Raw genomic sequence first — 14,395 nt, forward strand, 5'->3', positions numbered from 1 at the left:
TCTCTTATCTCTAGATCTCCAGCAAGCATCTCCATTCTTCTGTATTTATATTTTGACTAGCTCCACTGAAAATCTGTGATTATTTACAAACTCTACACTCAGCTTTTGTAAACACGATTCAGCCTTCAGTTAAAAGGTCAATCTCTACTAGAGAGTAGATTTTATAAATCACTTAGGACAAGCCTCAACACACTGGCTTAGTTTTTCCTCCTAGTTTAAATACACAAATTGTTATGCCATCTTACGCTGAGATACGAGATGTCCACAAATGTCGCGTCTTACGTACATCTCTCACACTGCGTGTGTCACGTGCACAGCGACGGTCCCAAACTGATGCTGTCTCAGCCGATTGTTTTGTTAAAAGAAAAGGAATCATTCTTTATTGAAAGATAATTAAACCTTTTTCTTTCATGTTTGCTCCAAACAGACTGCAAAACTAGTTGGACCTAGTTTACAAAAAAGATAACCTTTTTGATGATCAAAGGAAGAGATTGGTTCCATTACTTGCATTAGTCAGAGTTGTCTGTGCTGTGGCCTTCAGAATAAAGGGAGAAATGTACTTTAGAAAGATCTGAGTAACACACTTTACTCAAAACATTTTTGTATTATATTGCTTCTTGACTGTTTCAGCTTGCTCTGTATCTGTGCACTTTATTTTAAGCACTCCAGAAGTGGATGACAGGTCTGGGGGAAAAAAAGATAGAATCTAGTCAGCATCTCGCAAATGCATCTTCAAATAATGCTTTAAAACTGGAAATTACAGCTTGAAATGGTATTTTGTACGTTTCCAAGGACGAGGTATTCAAATGGCGATATGATGTAATATAATATTGTCTAGTGTTAAAAACACTTTCTCGCATTTCTCAATATTATTTTTAAATGGAAATATTAAAATGCTCTAGGTCATCTGAAACAAGTAATGATGCAGGCGGATGCCTCATAGTAAATTAGTAAGATAATGTTTGCATGATTTTGCCATGCTTCAAAAAATAAACTCAATTTATTTAGTTCTGCAATATTAGATTCAGTCCAGCTATTCTTCACTCTTTCTGATATTTTACTTTAATATGATTTCCTGCTAAAAAAAACGAAGCTTGTACATCCCTCTCTAACTCTCCTCTTTCCCCTTAACCACGGTAAGGTTGTAATGGAGCAGCCAATTTCAGTCAAATTAGTCGGACAATTAGCAGTCTCAAACATACACTTCCCCAAAATGTTCCCTAAGTAAGAGGCTGAACAGAAGGCAGTAGCTTCATTATCGCAGTCTGAGCCTGATCGGCGAGGCTGGAGGAACCACGCAGGCTCTCGGTCCCTGACCCCTCGCTCCCCCAAAACCCGACTGCCTCTTTTGGGTCTGGTGTAGCAAAAGCAAATGCACAAAAACGAGATACTACGGGGATTATAACCGTTTCAGCAACAGGTGAGAGAAATCCAACTGACTTAAAAGCTGACCATAGTTTCTAATGTTGCAAAAAATAAGCAATCCCCTCCCCGCCATTCCCCGCTGCCGAAACGCGGGCACCTAGCACAGCTAACAGGATCCCTCTTCAGCTCCTGGAGAACGGGCGGCTCCTCTGGGGGATAGGGGCTGTATGGCCAGGGCCTCTCCAGGCAATAGGACGGCGCTATAGGATCAGCTTTAATTATTCATTAAAGTCTATAGGTGTTTCTAGGGGGAATGGTAACTTTCCGACAAATGTAACTGGACTACAGGATCAGTTTTGCGTCTTGGATGCGTGCTGAAGAATTCTGTATAGGGGCTAAACACATTCTGGATAACAAAAAGACTTACGTGTTACAAGTTTTTCAAGTCTTCCCCAATTTGAAGAAAAATCATCACATACAGAGTCTGGCATTTTTTTTTAGAACAGAAGCGTCATGGAAAAATGCGCAGACTTAGAAACACGCTATGATTTCTTACTTGCGGGACACACGAATTTGATATTCTTTTTTGTCTTGATTTAGCTTCCACCCAGCTAGTATTTTTAATAATGAGTTATGGGGTTTCCGATTTCATAAATATGTTATCTTCTCTTCGAAGCTAATGTTAGAAGCGATCAATGCAACGCAATCACCAGGTTCACCAACGCAAAGCAAGTGTTTGTTCCCTGCCAAAATCTGCTTTTGTTTTCTTTTGGCTTCGGGGTGATCAAGAATTGGCATTCAACAGCCTACAGCCGTCTTTGCAAATTAGTTTGCCATTTGTTATTATACATGGAAAATTAAACCTAAACGTCCAACAGGTCAAGAGCCATAAGCTTGAACGGAGGAAAACAGCAGCACAATTATGGGAGACAACATATCATACAAAACGTCCTCAAAGCCAAGGGGGTATTTTAGAATATTATAAGCTTGTGCATCTTTCTAACAGGGTCCCAAATAAGAGACGTGTGTGCACGCTTGTGTGTCTGCTTGTCTGTGCATTTCTGTCCAACTGAGATCAGTACTTGAGTCTCAAAATAAGTACAAAAAGGAGAATTTTCTGGTTTGTATCCTCTGGCAAATGCAATTTCTCTCCCAACACGCATTAAATTCATTTAGCCTAGTGCATTTTTAATAGACATTATTCATCTATTACCTTAATGAGCTTGTGGTGAAAGCATATTGCCTCCCAATTTTAACAAAAGCAGTCTAATATTGCTGCAGCTTTTTCCCCTTTTGCCTTCTAAGGCAGCAGCACAGAGGGGGGAAGAAAAAAACTATAGAGACAGATAAGGTTTTTATTCTGTGTCACAACACTACATTAAGAATAAAACCTTCCACTTAAACACTTAAATGAAAACATCGAGAAACTAATTTACCATTTGTAACCACATGATTTAAGTAGGAGCAGCTTTAATTTTCTTCCCATTTTCCTCATATTCAATGTGAGCCCACATTAGATTTCACTGGCTCAAATCACAACACTTAAAGCCACTTTCATTTTCTTTTTGATTAAATAATTGAAATTCCTGTCACTGCCTGCACTTTACTAGCACACAAATTTTATGTGTAAAGATAAATACTCTTTCTTTCTCCCTTCCCTGGCTGTAGGCTTTTTTTTTTCCCCCCTTTTTTTTTTTTTTTTGGTTTAATCTTAAAAGCAGGCAAGGTTTAGTTTATTGATGGTTCCATAAAATGGATCACTACTCCATTCACCTATTTCGTGGAATTATACCGCTCCCATTAAGTGATTGTTTGGAGAAATTATGGAAAGCCATCTTCTCTAATTTAGCTGTCATCGTTGTAAGGTTATTGCTATCCAATCCTAAAAGGACAGGAAGCCTAGTTACTCATGTGCTGTTCTCTCTCCCACACACACATCCATTAATGCCTGAAGCCTTGATTTTTATTTAAGTATTTGTTTCAATTAGGGTAACAAGTTTTATTAATGCTCCCTAATAAGTTACTCTGACAAAATTCAAGACACTTTCCAGCGCAGCTCAGTGAATGGCCCAGTCAATATGCAGCATCAATTGGCAGTGCCTGTAATGAGCAGTGGGCTCAAGCGCGACTTCCAGCTCAAGGGAGAAACACCTGCAAGACTCACCCACCTCGGCCGCTTCGAACACGTCTTGCAGAGCTGTAGCAAAGCCCATTTCCATTTCTTTTGCTTTTCACCTTAAGCCCTGGGAGAGAATTGGCACCCTTGAAAATGCACCTCTAACGCATCCTACCTGCCAGGGAGCAGGCTGAAGGGCCGCTGGCAGCTTGCTGTCTTCGTCCCGCTGGTCTTGGGCCATGAGGGTGGGCAGTTGTCACGTCCCCAGGGGACAGGGAGGGTGGAGGTGCTCGAGCAAGGCAGTTTCACGAAACCTGGGCTTTGTCGTAATTTCTGGCTTAGACTTTGGAGCAAGTGTGACCCTGCACAAGCTGCTTTGGTCTGGGTCCTCCGAAGGATGGAAGGGTCAAACTCTTAGTAACGGGATTTAGATTTGCATGCTTTGGTGTTTCTGTGCTTCGGTTCCTTATATAAGAAGCAGGGATCATAGAGCCCTCTTGCTTTTTTATTTACGGCGACTGTAAGCCGTTCAAAGGGCTCTCTTGGTACCGGCTGCAGCGGGATCCTGATGAGTCCAGGAGTAAGAGCCTCCTACGACCCACCAGCAGTGGTGGATATCACGGGTGCTCTGTACTTTTCAGCATCAGCCTCACGATTTAGCTCTTAACACTTTTTCATGACTACTAACTGCAGGAGATGCGACTCAAAATAGTAGGTGTTGCCCAAAAAGCACAGCAAAAGACCTACAAAAGACATTGAAGTGAATTTAGAGAGACTCTGGAGCCCCTGTTACCTCCTTTACCCAAGTTACAAAGGCTTGTATAAATCTTCATGTGTCCCCCTTCGCGGGCTGATGGAAGCAAACAGAGGAGACAGATCCCGGCTGGATCCACGCTGAGTCCTGCTGTTTTAACCTGCTTTCCTAAGGCGTCAGGTTTCCCTGATCGGGAGGTATTGCAGGGACATGAAGGATGCAGGAGAGGAGCGAGGCTATTGGCATGATGAGGGACAGGGGATATAGACATAAACTGATACGGAAACAGACTTCCATGAACAACCAGCTTCCCTAAGAAACACGCATTACGTTTCCCAGCAAGAAGCGTTTTGCCATTGCACTGCTATGAGTTCTCTCCTAATCTGACACTTTGATTTTTCCTGGGCGATGCTTACAAAGTGTAGAAGCCCTTATGGCATCACGCAGGAGAAGTAGCTACCGGGAGGGGTCATGGGGTGCAGGAAGATTTCTGCTTCTTCTGCAGCAGCACAAACAAGAAGGGCAACGTGTGTTGCCTCTAGAGTGAGCTTTTCACTGATGTGAAATAATACAGACAACCGTGGCCTGAAATGGCAACGGGCAATGTGGATGTACCCGTGCCACCCAGCCGAGCACAACACGAGCTCTCACCTCCAAGAACAAGGGTCTCTCTGCAGCAGTTGTAAATGAAGACAGAAATTAGAGTGCGAGTCTAAATCAAGCCAGATTAAAAGACTGGCAAAGATTAGGGCAATAAAACTGCTCAGATGATACTCCAGCCCATACAAATAGCTTTGTATTAAGTAGGACTGGCAGCCAACTCGAGAGGTCCCCTAGTCCACCTCCCTGCCCCAAACATGCCCTGCACTTCCTACCTGGGAAGGGACGGCTCCGACAGCCTGGCTGCTGGATTCCCCTCCGATTCCTGCTCCCATAATCACCGTGGTTTTTAGATGCACTGTATCAGCAATGCCAACCTAATCAGAAGTTTCATTCCTCAGCAGACAGCAACACCTTCCTATTTTCTTAGAAGGAAAAGTCAGGATATTTTCACAGTTCCCACAGAAGAGCACTGTCTTCCTGCTGACCTCGCACCCCCACCAAAGCAGTGATGGCTTTGAATTCTGTATAGAGTTCTTTGAGAAAAAGTTTGTGAGCTTTGAAGGGTGTCAAGGTTTTCTAACTCTGTCTGCTGAGCTAGTGAAAGATACTGCCTTTCACTACCAACCTGGCCAAGCTCGTCTCATACACCGTCAGGAACAATGAGAACGGTGACTTTTATTTTCGTATAACACGTCAGCCCCTTCCACACAATTTAGAAGCCTTCCTGACAGTGTTGAATAATTTTCTAATGGGGGGAAAAAAAAACCTACAAAAACAAACTCCAGAGGAAAATTTGGCACCAGCATTTGCAAATAAGTTAGGTCTAGAAGTTAGGGACCTTTCTGTGAATAAGGCAATGCAATAGGTCAGCCACAGCTTTTAATTCTGAAAGGAGGTCCAAGAAACAGAAGAAAAACATCTTTGTGATTGCTCCCCCTTTCCCTCTGACTATTCACCCTAGAGGACATTGTTAACATATAATAACTGGGCATGTCAGAATCAATTAGGCAACTCATAATAAAGCAGATGCTGCTATTGTGAAGACGATGCAGTGGAAGTATGGGTATAGGGAGCCCTCAGCGCAGGCCGGGCTAAGCAGATATGATGCTAATTGAATTCTTGCTGGCAATTTTTCACCCCTAAATGAACAAGAAAGAGAGGAATCTTAGAGTCTCATCTGTTTAGCTTGTGAACAGGAAAATGTTTTCAAGCCCAGTAAATGAGCAACCTAATCCACAGGGATGTTAGCAGGAGGGGTTTCTCGAAAAAAAGCAACGCCCCAAAAGCCGGATATGTTGCACAGGAGTTGTGCCCTGTTCCCACAACACCAGCAGTGATCGGGGAGTTGGTTATTTTATTTAACCTTAAGGAAACCGAGCATTTCTGCAGTTTTTCCTTCTCCGGAGGCTGGAGATCCCACACGAGGCAGCGAGAGGGCATCGGCACACCAGCCCGCCACTTGCACCAAGGCACTTTCAGAGCTTTAAGGAGGCTCTGACGGCACAAATACTTCAAACGCGAACAGAAGAAGGACTTAATTGGACCCTGGGCACCCAAATTACTGCTCTTCGTGCCCCTGTACTGCTAAACCCGCACCCAGAAACCTGCCTCTTAAAACTTGCCAATTCTCTCCCCTTTTCCTTTGTAATCCTGCTAGGAAGGGGGAAACTCAGCTTCAAGCCCTGGTCTTTAAACCTGCTCGGATGCCCCTGACCGCCGAGCAGGTGGAGGTACTGTTGGGCAGGAAAGCTGGGGTGCCCGGGGACCCCAGGCTCTCCTCGACAGTGCTCAGCCCCCCGCGAGCCCAGGACAGAGAAAGGAGACCTTTCCCTGGAGGTTTAGACCCAGTTTGAAAGTTAAGCCTCACTAAACTGAAGGTGAGGACTCCCAGATTTTTAGGTGGACTGAAACCTAAATTCCAGGGTTAAACCTGCTGGGTATTATTTTTCGGCGAACAGTCTTGCTTTTTATTACTACTGGCACAAAAGAAGTGATTTCTCCACCTCATAGTTATCAACGAGTAATTAAGTCTTTTCTAGTAACCCTCTGCCAAGAAGGCCTTTTAAATTAAAATATTTTCCATTTGATTTTGTTAGCTGCTAAATGAAGATCGGGAAAAATACGCTAATTACAGCTATCCTAATTAAGCTCCTACAATAACCTATAATTACACCCATACTTATCACCTTTGTGCTGGACACTTTAACCTGTTGTGGTTTGCAATTAGCATCTCTGCACCGAGGGCTGTGAGCGAACGTCTTCTCTTCCCCAGTCCGGCTTGAGTTTTGATTGGAAGTGTGGAAACAAACTCTCTGTTTGTGAAACTGTAATTGGGGTAATTTATGAGGCTTTCTTATTAGCAGCAAACCTAGCTGAGAGAGCTGGGCTGGGTTTTAGCACGCTGGGTGACTCGGAGTGTATTTTATGAAAGAGGAATTGTGACATTACTGCTGAGCAGCACAGACGTGGCCTTTTTGGAGGAGAAGGAAGCGGCAGAGTTTGGTCTCGGATTAATACTTGTGCCTCTGGCTGACCCGCGCTCAGAGCGTTAGCAAGTCACTGCTTGCATTTAGGGGTGAAAAATCTCCTTGTGCCTCAGTTTCCCCACCCATAGAAAGGAGGTAGGCCAGTGATTCAGGGGGCTGAGGCATCACCCACACAGCACCCCTGCTTCACCCCACTTTGCCCCATCTCCACAGCCTGGCACCTCCGGTTATCCGCAGCAAGGGTGAGCCTGCACCGCACTGACGGCGAGCTGCCGCCCTGCCAGGTCAGCCCCAAAAAGCACAGCCTGCCCAGAGGAAAGGAAAAATACGGTGCTTACAGCTGCTCTGGGATGCCCCACTCTCCGTGCAGCGGCCGGCAGGTCTCTCCTCGCTCCCGACGTACACAGCAAGCATTTGCCTTCATCCTTGAGTTGGGAATGTGCAGGAGGGGTCCGGAAAGGTGGGCACACCCCGAGCAAACCCGCATACTCATTCCTATCCTCAGAGGCAACAGGGGGTGGTTAAGGTGTGTAGCTGGACATGGGCACACGTTTCAGAGCAGGGCTAGTTCCAGTTTTTCCAACTTTTACCCTGTTTTTAATCTCCTCTTGCCTTAAAGCACTGTCAGACGAAGGAGCACAGGGCTCAGGCACTGCTGCGTCTCTACCTGCAGCTCCCTGGAGCTGATGACACATTAATTTCAGCTTGTTTTTCCTGTAACAAGGGGGTAATAAAAAGAAAATAAACCACTCACATCCACATGCTAACCCAGAATAATATTTGGGCAGAAATGCTAGATCCAACACCCCAAAAATGCTGGGGAAAGGCTGAAATCCAGCCCGAGCAAACTGCAGGAAATGCCAGCCCCTTTTTGCGGAGGGGAAGATGGATAAGTTGCAAGCGCTCAAGGTGCTGAATGGAAGGGCTTTCCTTCTCCTGGGAGCGCCTGCTTTAGTGGACACACAAGTGGGTTTACAGGGAAAAAGCCCAGAGGAGCTGCGGGTTTTTCTGGGGAGAAACCCAGTTGCCAGCAGCTGCCTGGAGACCCACAGCACAGCTGAGCTGGATATCCCCGGAGCCTTCCCTGGTGCCTGTCTGCGGGAAACCTGAGCGCTCAAAGGGTCCTGTGGCGTAAAACTGCAAAGTGGGGTTTTTTGCGGTTAAAATGTTAGTATTTCACAGGCCCGGAGAGCTGCGGTTACAGGAATGACCTGATCTCTCAGGGTGCTGCAAGTCTTCAACCCAAGGGGAAAACTGCCTGTCCGCGGATGAAGGCTCCCAGACTAAAAAACCACCTTTGCTTCCTCAAAACCCCCAACAAGGTGGGCTTTGATTTCTGAATCCTTTATTACCGCCCTTTTCTTTCTCCCCTGTGGCAGTTGCTCATCCTCCCTGGGTGGTTGGATAATTTCTTTGGCCTTTCTGCCTTAAGTTAAGGGATGTGCTTTCGTGTCCGGGTCCCCTTCTCAGAACATGGGGCAGTGGGGGATGACTTGCCTGTAAAACCATCCAGGCACAAAAAGTTGGTGGCTTTCTAGATGGATAAACTCTCCCTTGATAGACTTTGGGAGCTAAAATACGAGGGGACACGTATGGACTCTGTGTACTGCAAAACCAATGCTATTCTGCCTGTCTCGCCTTACCCAGCTGAAAGAATAAAGAGCCCGCGGTCTGTATGCACAGTGAGATAGCAAATGTGTTCAAACAACAAACTGTTGTCTTCTGATAAAAGCGCATTCGTCTCAATCAGATTGGGGGGGGGGTGCCAGTCTTTTGAGGACAAAGTTCTAGGCAAGCCCCACAATCAAAGCCACAGAGACTTCAGCAGAAACCAATCAGTGCCACAATGCTTATTAGTTGTGAAGTTGTTTATTGTAGGACACGAAAAAAGTGAAGAAAAACGAGGGGTGTGATCTTTGCACTTAAACAGCACTGCCTGTATGGAAATATTCAGAGGAAGGAAGGAAGAAATTTGTTAAATCATGTCATTTTGCTGTTCTGAAATAAAGGGCACCCAGCACTGCTCACACTTACGAGGCCATTCAGGGCTGATTTATCGCTTGAGACCACAGAGACAAAATCAAGCCATTACAACCTTTTAAAAGCCTTCTTGCAACAAACTAAAAATATCCATTGCTGACAGATGCAAGCTGTCAATAAGGAATTTAAGAACTCAGTATGAAGAGTGGAAAGAGTGCAAAGTCTTGATAAACATCTCAAATTGGGTCTTACTCAGTGGGAAACAAGTAGTTTATAGTGGTAATTGTAAAGGGCATTTTACATTGAATCAATTAAATGAAAATCTTTTAAACCCTTTTTAAAAAGAGACCTTTTTAAGTTAACAGGTGATTTTAATTGGAACCATGGGACTTGCATCATGGGAGGTGGGTTGGGTTTTTTTGTTGAGATTTTTTTTTGGAAGCATTCAATATAGGGGAAAATCGATACACTTCCATCAGCATTTGAACTCCTAGCGTCTTGCAAGTTGGATAGTGAAACTAAGCAAGAATTACAGTTTGCTCTGGTTTCGCATGGTTTTTTCTAGCAGTTAAGTATGTCTCCATCACAACTCCTTAATTGTGAAAGGTGCAGGAGAATTTATCAAGACTGAGTTACCTTAGGATAACTATTTTTAGTCAGAATCCTCTGCCATAACCTACTATAAAATACCATAAATTTTTAGAGATCATTTACCTTTAGAGAGGGCGTCAAACATCCCAGCCGACACGATCAAAAGCAGTAATTGCACGTGTGCAGCATTTTAGTTTTAAATTCCTTTTCTCACTTCTTTGCAACCGTAAAGGATGCTCTGCAGAATTAGCAGCAGCGGGCAATGCCTGTGAGCCCAAGGGACTAACGCCAGGAGCAAAAAACCTTCCCTCAAAAGCAAATGACACTTTCAGCAGTTGCTTTTTAGAGCTGGTGAATTCCTTCGCTACCCATTGCTCTGCACTTCATCAAATCTAGCACTACCTGCCCTGCAAAGCTGCAAGGTGTGATCCAGAAACAGCAGCTACCCAGCGGGGAGGGGGCTGGGGAAAACCGGGGGAAGGAATAACACAGGTTCCCCAGGTAGAGACTTGGAATTGGCTCCCTCTGCGGAGCCCCCAGGCAGACATTAGCTGGGTTAAGCTGGGGGTCCTTTCTAACTCGCAAATAAACTTCAGTCTCTGAGTCTCCTCTCCTAAAAGGCGAAGGGCACGGTCTAGTGCATGGCATCCCACCAGGCTGGTGAGGGGTGGCAGAAAAAGCAGCAAATGCATCCCACGACCTACCTGTGGATTCTTCACAGCCACTTAAACGAAAGCTCATCCCTTCCACAATAAACGACTAAGTCTTTGACGGGGCTGCCTTTTGCTAGCTTTAAGCAGCTACTGCACATGAATTTAAACGTGTCCATTAGAGACCAACGGAGGAACCTGTACGGGAGCTGGAGGCTGCTCAGCGGTGAAAGCCGATGCATTACAGAGAGAGAGCTCTTCTCGTAGCTGGGGAAGGGGCTGGCGGAGAAAACTCTGGTCCTGTAATGACTTTCACTGGCCAGGCAGGCACTCAGGGCAGGGGGGCAAGCATGGGCTTGCTCCCCAGCTTTGGGTGGAAGAAAAACGTCAAAGGGGAACCGAGAAGTTCCCCAGGGGAATGCAGAGAGGGGGAGAGCAAGGGCAGGGAGGCTTGCCCAGCAGAGCCGGCCAGCTTCACGCTGCAGGAGGGTCAGCAGCTCCTGGGATTTCACTGTGACCTTTGCAAGAGAGAGTGCGTTCCTTAAAGCATCCCTGGAGTTAGATCCTGATGTTATCTCGAACAAATAAAAGTGTGTAAGTCTCTAAAAGAAGCATTCAGGCCTCCTGGGTGTGGAAAAAAGCCTGGAGAAATGGCCTGGCTGAATGCTAGGAGGAGTTGAAGGAGGCACAGCACTGGGACGGGGCACCCCGGCATCTTCCACCCTTCCCTCCCTCCCTGAACTGTAGGATTAAGAAAAGAGGCCAGCAAGGCTGAAGACATTAGGCATGGCCATGAGTTTATTTACTTTACAGAAGTGTTCGGGTCACGGGAAACACGAAAGCCCCCCAAGTATCAAAACAGCACATTTCTGCTGCCTGCTTGACCGACTGTCGGGGTGGCTTTGTAGCCCTCCTGCCCTTCCCTAACCCTGCAGTGACTTTCTTGCACTTACACAGACAGGATTCCCAAACTGGTGGGCGACAGCGGCTCCAGAAAGCCGGCAAATGCCTTCCACATCCCAGCAGGGCAGGTGGGGAAACTGAGGCACGGCCGGTGAATCACTGCACGGAGGGGAGAAGGCAGCAATCCAGCCTCCGCATCTTCGGCGTCGTGCCCACCCTTCCTCCGTGGAATTGATGTGCTGCTGCCGTGCACTAAGTGATTAGTCTGTGGCTTCGTTGAGTGTAAAGTTATGGAGCGAGAGATCCAATCACAGGCACAACTCCAGTTGTGCTACAGGCCTATTTGAAAGGGTAAGTGTTCTGCATTTTTTTTCATGCCTGCAACAATCTAGACAAATAGGCTTTTAAATTAAGCAGTGATTTGGAATATAAGTGAGTGCATTTAAGCTGCTAAGAGATGGAAAGATCCTAATGGCTGAAATATTTGTCATATCACAAATAAACTGGCTGTATCGGGAGCTACTAATATAACTAATTTTTACCAAATCCTTCACTGCTCTGTGATAGAAAATGAGGTCAGCACAGGTTGAGGCAACATAAAATGAGCAGCTGCCAGAAGGCAGCACAGAATACTGATAAAGGACTCTGCAGAAACTGTATCGCCTGCCCACGTAAAACAGGAATCAGTTTGCTCAAATTAAGATGTAGCTTTTCCAGAGCAGCCAGGGTTTTAATGAAAAGGTGCCAACGAATACAGGCTTTCAATGGATCCGGAATACAAATGCATGCCGAGATGCTTCCTCAAAGCCTCCCTGTCCCCCTAGACCCGGGTTCATCCAGTTTTTCCGCATTTTAATTGTGAGGTCTGTGTGACTTCTGAAAGGCACTTGGGTGTCAGAGAGGGCAGGAGTGTGCTCCGGTGCAGCTGATGAGAGTCCCTGGGCTTTCTACAGTTCCCTTGATTCCTAGGGGGCTTTCCAGTACAGGAATTAAAGCCTGGCTTAATCTGCCACTCACAAGGAGGGAAAGTGCCATGAAGAGGAATGCAGAGGACTTGGCCCGCTCTAATAGCAAAACAAGCCCAAAGCCCACAGAGATAGTGCCTGGCAGCGCCACGAACACCTCTCGCCCCTCTAGAGGTCCAGGAACCACGAGCAGCACCCCAAAATCACCTTGTTTCTGCCATGCCTCCGGGCAATCCCATCACACGGGTACAAGGTGCTCTAAACTGCCAGGTCGAGATTAACACACCCGGGGAAGAGAAGCAAGTGCTCAGTGTCAGAGACGCAGCGACAGACTGTGTTTTGCCTACCGTGTTTTTAAGGCTGCCTCAAACATTTGGGACCAAGTGGGATGCAGCCATGCTCTGGTTTTAGGAGCAGAACATCGTTGTTTCCATTCTCATAAAAAAAAATCAAAACACTGCAAGGGGAATTTCCTCCCTCCTTTACAGGCATGAGAGCCTGTCTTTGAATACGGGGAGGATTTTGGTTATAATAATTGGCCCTTTTCACCCCTAAATGCCAAATGAGTGAAAAAAAGCAACTCACTCCATTGGTCAAATGGGAAATGGAGGCATGGGGAAACTGAGGCACAGAATGTCTTCCATAAGGGAAGAGATTGAGAGTCTTCTCCCCCTGGACAGGGCTGGCAGTATAAAGCAGATTTTCCAGCTTTTCCAGCTTCCCTACCAGCAAACTGGGAGTGACTCCACCATGGCAAAAACAGGTCGGAGAGGGGACCAGGGCGTCCAGTTATTGTTTGGGATGATATGTTAACACAGGCTCACTCACATATAATCCCATCTCCCTGTGCCACGTGAGAGGCCGGCGTTGCTGAGAGCGGCTCTCCCGGGATCAATACGCAGAGAGCCTTGGCAGGGGAAGAGCGACCACTTGGGAGCACTGGACAATTTAAGAAAAATAAGATCGACATGGATTAGCAATAAAACTTAAAGCTCGCTGCATTTACTAAATGGAATGGTAGAAGGGTTCATATTTAATAACCATTAAATGGTTTAATGAAATAATTATAACCCAGACTCCTGAGCCCGGCCACAATCAATAACTATGAGCTCTAAGTAACAGCATGATCCAAGTTCTGCCATTTTCACAGTGCTCCCCAGCAGGCAGAGCATGCGACTATAAATGCGATTGACAGTAAAGTTGCATTAAAACATCCCCATCAAGGGCAATAATAGATTAAAGGCTACTGAGGCGCTGCAGTTGGCTGGTCAATATACTTTATTTTCTGCATCACCCCCAATTTTGCCACCCTCCCGCCTACTATTAGTGGGAGTCAATTTGCTGTCAATGACTAGCCCTGGCAAAAGATGCATTAATGCATGCTCACAAAAGCAGTGCGCATGGCATTATCACTTCACTCGCTTTCAAATTACAGCCTAATGCTGTCTCCAGGCAGCTTGTGACACGTTAGCACTATGTGCGATTTGTTGCTATCGGGCTAAATATTTCATGTCTAAAGATTTCATCAGAGATTTGATGACAGAAATAAACTACCGCCCGGTGGGAAATCACTCCAAATAATAGAATTAGGCATTGTAGGAAAATCGACAGGGAAGGGACGGTGATGCGGGATAGTGGAAGAAGAGCAGAAAAAGCAGGAGGGGAGAAGGAGGGCTGAGCAGAGGGCTGCTGAGTACCCATTTGTCTGCTAATTAAAGGCAGTGTTACTAATAAATCCAGTGACGGGGCAGAGCTTGCAAATCAGGTGATTGTAGGTACCTTGCTCCCAGATACCAGGCCCAAGTGCTCTGTTGCTGCTTTTAAATGTCAAAGAATCCCATGTGATGCATGAAATGCAGGCAGACATGCCCAGAGGTTTGCTTTATTTTCTGCCGAAGCCCATAAAACATGTACACCTGCGCATCCCTCTGCCGCAGGTTGTATTATCCTTTGGAGCCAGTGGGAAGGACCTTGAAAACTGA

Source organism: Gavia stellata, chromosome 26 (genome assembly GCF_030936135.1).
Source record: "Gavia stellata isolate bGavSte3 chromosome 26, bGavSte3.hap2, whole genome shotgun sequence".
Lineage (NCBI taxonomy): Eukaryota > Metazoa > Chordata > Aves > Gaviiformes > Gaviidae > Gavia > Gavia stellata.